Here is an 8325-nt window from a genome sequence, read left to right as displayed (position 1 = left end):
CATGAGGGGCTGTTGTGGGGAACACTGAAAATTTAAGCAATTCTGCTATACCATGGGTAATCTTTACCAAAGGTCAGTAATAAAGAGAGATTTACTGCTTCGTAAACATTTTGGTGTGGTCTTAGAGGAATTGGAATTGAAAAGCTGCAAAGTAGCTGGGAACCAAAAGGTGTGGAACTGGTGCTTAAAATAGAAGAACATTTCTGATGGTGGATTGGTTGCTCTCTTTATATCCTGTTCCATTTCCTCTTCTGTTCAACCAACACCAGCTGATGATTTGTTGCCATCGCTTTTAAATTCAACCTTTTTTATGTGAGAGCGGAGAAATCACTGGAGTTGTTGTTGATCTCTCTCACATTAGTTTAGTTTCCAGATACAGCACGGAAACAGACCCTTAAGCCCACCGAGTCAGTGATCCCCGTACACTTCTTCTTGCGTATGGCGTGCACCGCCTAAAGTTGTCGATCAATTGGCATGAAAAACACTACATCTATTTGTTTGTGCACGTCGGGTTGATTGCATTAGTTGAAACAAGGTGGACCACATGAAGGTTGCAATCTCCTATCCCCTGTACACTAGCACTATCCTACACACTAGGGACAATTTGCAATCTTAACCAAAGCCAATTATAAAACCTGTACGTCTTTGGAGTGTGGGTGGAAGCCAGAACACCTGGGGAAGAATGTACAAACTCTGTACAGACAACACCCATAGTCAGGATCGAACCCGGGTCCCTGGCACTGTAAGGCAGCCACTCAACCCTTTTGCTACCGTGCCGCCCCTTCTGTAGTCTCACCAATTTCTCAGCCAGCACTAGAATAGCAACAGCCCCAATATGTTTCCTCAATCATCTCTGCTCTGGATGACTGGGTAGTGGATGGAATTCTATATATAAGATGTACGAACAAGGAACAAGGAACTGCAGATGCTAGTTTACCAAGGAAAGACACACAATGCTGGAGTAACTCAGCAGATCATGCAGCATCCCTGGAAAACATGGGTAGGTGGCATTAAGTAGAAATAAAGAACTGCAGATGCTGGTTTATACCAAAGATAGACACAGAGTGCTGGAGTAACTCAGCAGGCCAGGCAGCATCTCTGGAGAAAAAGGAGGAGTTACGTTTTAGTCGGGCTCCTTCTTCAGACTGAAAGTAAGGGGTGGGTGGGAAGGGAGAGCTAGAAGCGAGAAAGGCTTTGTAACCGGACCTTTTTCTCTAGAGATGCTTCCTGACCTGGTGAGTTACTCTAGCACTTTGTGTTTATCTTTGATCCTATATAAGAATGTAAATAAACATTTGTGCTGTCAGTTCTCATTCTCCTAACAAACAAATATTCACAAACCAAAATCCTAATACCATAATGTTATCACCAAGATAAGAATTGAATATTCTTGAACATAAAACAAATCGTTCGGTGCACCAAGTCAGTGTATTAATTGAATTATCTGTGAAATCACTGATGCCATCTATTGATGCTGATGCATACTGTATATCTTTGAATATTAAAGAAAGCAGTGAATGAATATTAAAAAAACATGCCGATAGGAAATCTCCCAATTTAGACTCAACTCAGTCTGAAGAAGGGTCTCGACCCAAGACGTCACCCATTCCTTCTATCCATAGATGCTGCCTGCCCTGCTGAGTTACTCCAGCATTTTGTGTCTATCTTCAGTGTAAACCTGCACCTGCAGATCCATCCTACACAATCTCCCAATTTATCTGGTTTTGGACAGAATGCTCTTTGCGTTGAATGAAACACACCGATTCCCTGTGTGAAGATGTGTGTGTGATGAGATTTTTAACAGGAGGAGTGGGTGGGTTGGTGGTGAATGTAGTGAATTAGGCAGATTGGGTATGCATAGATCTGCAGAGCAGAGTTAAGTTTCCAGCAATTTTTTTTCAGTCAGGTTGCTTTAGATAACCCCTCCCAGTCTTTTATTGTTGATTTGCTTTTCTGCTTACCTCAGTCAATGAACAAGGCCATTCAAGTAAGATGCTGCAGAAGGAAAGTAGGAAAGTGACCAGCTTCCCATTTAATTAACCAGCCAACGAAAATATAACAATGCACAACCTTTTTGAAAAAAGGATTGAAAATAATTGGCACCAAGATACTTAAACCATTAAATAATCAAAAGTCAGCACCAAATCTTAGCTTAACTTAGATATACAGCATGGAAATGGGCCCTTCGGCACAAGGGTCCATGCTGACCATCGATCACCCGTACATTCGTTCTATCCTACACACTAGGGATAACTTACAGAGGCCAATTAACCTACAAACCTGCACATCTTTGGGATATGGGAGGAAACAGGATCAGCTGGAAAAAACCCACACAGTCACAAGGAGATCGTGCAAGCTCCGCACAGACTGCACCTGGAGTCAGGATCGAACCTGTGTCTCTGGTGCTGTGAGGGTGCAGCTCTGCTACTGCGCCACTGTGTTGCTTAGTGTTGGAGAAAACAGAATAAACAAGGATAAACCTTGACCTGGATTGCCTCAATGGTCAAATCAGGTATGTGGATCGGATAAAGTGATTATGTTCAATTTATTGTGTAATAGAGAGTTTATCAGAGTACAACCTTGAGTTCTAAGTGAATGAACTCCATTTTAAAGCACTAAGCAATTCAGGAGACATGTGCATGAAATGCTGCACAGCATTTTGAAATAACATTTTCAGATAACATGCTCTTGAAAAGCATATGTATCCTGTATTTTAAAAGTCCACTGAGCCTGTTACAGTTACTTTTCAGTACAGCTGCTTTACGTTACAGTGGCAGGCACTTTAGAAAATGGACATCAACTTAATTGTGACTTAAAATTAAAACCAACCCATACATATACAATCAAATGCAGCTGTGCAGTGGTAGTGGTGCATCATCTTTAAAAATAATTTTTAAACAGTTTTCAAAGGAATTAAAACCTGAAATTGTTTTAATAAATTCATGTTCTAGGAGCAGAATTAGGCCATTTGGCCTATCGTCTATTCCACCATCCAATCATGGCTGATCTATCTCGCTCTCAACCCCATTCTCCTGCCTTCTTACTAATCAAGAATTTGTCAATATCCAACTTAAAAACATCCATTGACTTGGCCTCCACAGCCATCTGTGGTAATGAATTCCACAGCTTCACCACCCTCTGACTAAGGAAATACCTCCTCGTCTCCTTTCTGAAGGTACGTCCTTTTATTCTGAGGCTATGGCCTCTGGTCCTAGGCTCATTAGTGGAAACATCCTTTCCACATTCACTCTATCCAGGTCTTTCACTATTCGGTAAGTTTCAATGATGTCACCCCTCATCATTCTAAACTCCAGCAAGTGCAGGCCCAGTGCCTTCAAACTCAGTGCCTGCAATCCAATCATATCTGGCGTCATTCTCGTTTTGCAACATTGGCAGTGATTTTATTTTTTGATTAATGTATGTTAGTGAGATTTTTAGTTTTTTGTCTTAATAACGTGTTTTAACAATCGGACTAGAGCGTACTAGAGCAGGCCCAACTTGTCTACACTGACCAACAGGCCCCATCTACACTAGGCCCTATTGTCTGTGTTTGCCTCATATCCCTCTAAACCTATCTTATCTATGTACCTGTCCAACATTTTTTTTGGACTAATTTCTTAGAACAACAAAGGTCGAAAAGTGATATAATAGTGGTGTATAAGAATATAAAAAAGGAAAGAATAAAAACAGAAATAAGTCATTCTACTCTTGAATGCTCTGTCATTCAATATTGTGGCTTATCTTTTATCCTATTGACACTTTGCTACACTAACCTTATCTCAATTGATTATACTGCGATCCAAAATCTATCCATTTCTTTCTTGAATATTACATAGAACAGTAAGCACAGGAACAGGCCCTTCGGTCCACAATGCCTGTGTCAAACATGATGCCAAGTTAAAGTAATACTATCTGCTTGCTCCAGATTCATATCCCTCTATTCTCTGCATATTCATGTGCCTATCTAAAAGAATATTGGGAGCAGACCATACAAAAATGTTGAATGGGTGACATGTTGGGGAAGAAGTGGATGGTAACAGTCAGTGCAGTTGCTGAACTTTATTACCAGAATTATTCAGCAATGTTATGCATGAGTATTAACTTTCCAATGCTCTTGCTAATAAATGATCCTGACCATGGGTGCTGTCTGTGTGGAGTTTGCACATGCTCCCTGTGACTACGTGGGTGTCCTCCAGGTGCTCCAGTTTCCTCCCACATCCCGTGATGTGTGGGTTTGTAGGTTAATTGGCCTCTGTAAAATTGCCACTAATGTGTATGGAGTGGATGCATAAGTGGGATAACACAGAACTAGTGTGAACAGGTGAGCTATGGCCGGCATGGACTCAGTGGGCTGAGGGCCTGTTTCCATGTATCTAGAAACTAAACCAAACTAAACTAAAATAATGGATAAAGCTTGAATGCAAGATAAAGTATTATTTGTAACAATTACTGATATGGGACTTCCAATACAGTGATGCTGAGGCCTTTTTTATCCATGGCATGTTGTAAGGAGTATTGAATCTAATACAGGGATTTTTCTTATAAAGACCAGTTTAAATGAATTCCAGCAGGTCCAAAATACTTCAGAACTCTTTACAGCATCGAATTCTGTTTAATGGTGTGTCCGGCTGAAGCAGGGAAACGTCAATGTTCAATTTTAATTTGTAGAAATTCCACAGTAAGTGCTTTGCTCAGCAGGGAACGATCACAAGTGCCTCATTTCCTTTATTATGAATGTTAGAAGTTTTCATAAGTATTCCAACACAAGTGAGGTATTGTGTTCGAATACTCACATCAATTTTGAATACTTACAATTGAGTGTTTCTAAGAAGCACTTAAATCAATTATTAATAAAAGAGCTTATTACTTAAATATTTTGTTGAGGGATCCTTGGCAAAATTTACTTTGAAAGCACTAATGTAGCCATTTCATTCTTTGACCCTTCAAATATTCCTTTCTGGTGAACATACCCACTTTGGCAATTAACAAGGGGAAGTAGGAATCTTCCCTGATTATACCGTTGTACCGACACACAATAATTCCAAAAATTATCCAGGGGGAATGTTTCACTTTATGAATAAAATTGTTTGAGAATGAAATTCACTGCCTGCAAGGTCAGTAGAAACAGATCCAATAATACATTTCATAAGGAAGTTGTAGGACTTTGGGGAAGAGAGCATGGGTGTGAAACTATCGATTGTAGGGTAGTTGGGAACATTCTGCCACATTTTATCCTTTACTGTCTAAAATATTTTGGGGCTAATTTTACCCTGTATGAAAACTTTGTACAGGGATATAACCTATTGTGTGTTTTCAATGGCAGATGGATTTTAACTGCCTTACTGGATTGCTATTCAACTGGATATAGTAAAAATAGAAAAGCTGAAGAAAATTGGAAGGCTAGATAACATTGGTGCAAAGGAGAATAGCTAATGCTTCAGGTCTGACCAAGTTCCAGGCCTGCTCGTTATTCATAATGAGCTCCTGGTTTTTACAGCATTACAACGGGGCCACAGCACAAGAACAGGCAATTTTCTGTAAGCTGCCCAAGCTGCAAGTTGCAAGCTGTGTTGGCAAGTTACAACCCAGCAGAATTAATATTGATTTCTCTAACTTCAAGTAACCCTTGCTTTCCCTCTCTCTCCGTCCCTCCACACCCTAGTTCTCTGACTAGTTTCACTGTCCTCCTGGTTAATTTGACTGATATTTTACTGATTATATGCCTCGTTGTCACCTTCCCCTCAGATAACAATGTACAATTCTAAATTTCCTAGTTCGTCTGCTTTGATTTCTTGTTTTCACACCTTACCCTACCATATCTCTAGTCCCCCCTCTCCTGACTCCCAGTCTGAAGAAGGGTCTTGACCCGAAACATCACCCATTCCTTCTCTCCAGAGATGCTGCCTGTCCCGCTGACTTACTCCAGCATTTTGTGTCGATCTTCAGTGTAAACCAGCATCTGCAGTTCCTTCCAACAAATTCCTTGGGATGTTTCCAACCATGATAGATTTTTCCGAAACCTTTTCTTGCTTTTCACAAGATCTTCTCCCATCAAACATTATTCACTATTTTAACATTCTCAGTCAAGTTTTGCTGTGACCTTTTGAGAAAGAAACAAAGTGCTGGAAGAGCTCAGCAGGTCAGGCAACACTTTGTTTATTGCTCAAGTCTTGTCTGTCTCCATTTTGCTGAAACCTTTGTTTTTCTGGATAAAGTACAGTTTTCTTGGTAATTTTGATCTTATAGTTCTGGTGTCATGGCTGTGTATCTTTATTATTGTCTCTCTATTTATTGTATACACACACACAACAATGCACAGTGCTGAATGCAAGATTTGATCATTTCATATAACTGCCCTTCTTCCCTCTGGAACTGAATATCGGTGGTTAGTTTCTTCTGTGACTTGATTGACCTGCATTAGCACCTTTTGTAATTTGTGCAGATATGCTTTAAGGTTCCTTTGTTCTTCAGTGCCATTGAGTCTCCATTAGCCAAGCAATAAATAACCCTGAGCAAAACGCAAAGTGCTGGAAGGGTACAGCGGGTCAAGGCAGTATCTGTGGAGTCTCTTCCCTCCATAGATGCTGCCTGACCTAATGAGTTCCTCCAGCACTTTGTGTTTTGCTCAAGATTCCAGCTTCTGCATGAAATAACTTGTATTCATAAAACATCTTTCATAACTTCAGGGTGTCCCAAAATGTTTCATAAACACTTGGCAGTAAATTTGGACATTACATTTGTTCTTTGTATTATGGCCTGGTCTGAGGGAGAGATGAAATAGAGGAACAGAACCTCAGCATATCTTAAAGTGTGTCCCCTACATCATGTGTAGGATAGAACTGCAGATGCTGGTTTAAATCAAAGATAGACACAAAATGCTGGAGTAACTCAGTGGGACAGTTAGCATCTCTGGAGTGACGGAATGGGTGACGTTTCAGGTCGAGTCGGGCCTGAAGAAGGGTCTCGACCCGAAACGCCACCCATTCCTTCTCTCCAGAGATGCTGACTGTCTCACTGAGTTACTCCAGCATTTTGTGTCTATCGCCCACATCATGGTCATAAGTCTCACAACAAACAGAGCAGTTTGTTGCTGACGTCCATATGTACGGTTTGCAATGTTTAATATCCATTAAAATGTTGTTGCAAACCATTTGTACGCAGTTCATAATCTTAAAGCGCCAGTCACAGTCCATTTTCCCAGAACAGGGGAATCAAAAACTAGAGGGCATCGATAAGGTGAGAGGGGAAAGGTTTAATAGGAACCTGAGGGGCAACCTGGTTCACACAGAGGGAGGTGGGTATATGGAAAGAGCTGACAGAGGGTGTAGTTGAGGCAGGTACAATAACAACATTTAAAGGACATTTGGACAGGTACATGGAGAGGGAAGGTGGAGCGGGATATGGGTCAAACACAGGCAAATGGCACTAGCTCAGATGTGGCAACTTGTTCGGCACAGAGGAGTTAGGCAGAAGGGGGTATTTCTGTGCTGGGTGGCTCTATGACTCTTTGAACAGCCATCCAGCATAAAATTGTTGCAGCAAATAAACTGTATGCAATGTTTCTTGCTCTCATTAGCACAATGAATACTTGTCAAGATTGGTGTTTAAGTCAAGATAATGACTGCACTAGAAACCTTTATTGAACAATGTTTTAATGAGGGAATTATGTTTGGCAACTGAGTTTAATTAAATCCATATCATATGTCCAATGGAACACTATTCATAACATGTATTTACCATATTGTGATGTTTCAAACACTCTGTGATTTTAATGCCGTGAGTCACAGAAGCATTTTGCAAACTTTCTTTATTTTCAATCATATCAAATTGCCTTCCAATGCAAAAGAATTAATGCTTGCATCAAAGAAAAGAAAAAATGTGTAAGAAAACAGTTTCAGGGCATTTGTAATTATAATTGCTGTTCCAGGATTACTTGAATTAACTAAATCGCAATAATATGTTGGTTTCAATGCCAATTTAAATAAGAAGTGAAGAAAATTAAAAAGGCAATGCCAATAAAGTCGCATGTAATGCTTCACAAATTTTATTTATACATAGCTGAGTGGCAGCAACAATTCTAAAAGTTAATCTCTATTCCATTGTACTGAATTAATTAAAAGGAAAGCATTGCATTGACAACAAACCTTTCTTAAACTTTCTTCCTTCCCTCGCCCCCTCCACGCCCCCCCCCCCCTCCTCCCCCCCACTCTTCCCTCTCCCCCCCACCCCTCCCTCTCCCTCTCCCTCTCCACATGTACTGAATACAGTCATTGAGTTGTTAAGGGGTTGGTCTGGGCAAGTCCTGCCACAGAGGTTAAATATGGA

This window comes from Amblyraja radiata, chromosome 19 (genome assembly GCF_010909765.2).
Source record: "Amblyraja radiata isolate CabotCenter1 chromosome 19, sAmbRad1.1.pri, whole genome shotgun sequence".
Classification (NCBI taxonomy): Eukaryota; Metazoa; Chordata; class Chondrichthyes; order Rajiformes; family Rajidae; genus Amblyraja; species Amblyraja radiata.
Note: the sequence above shows the minus strand (reverse complement) of the source record.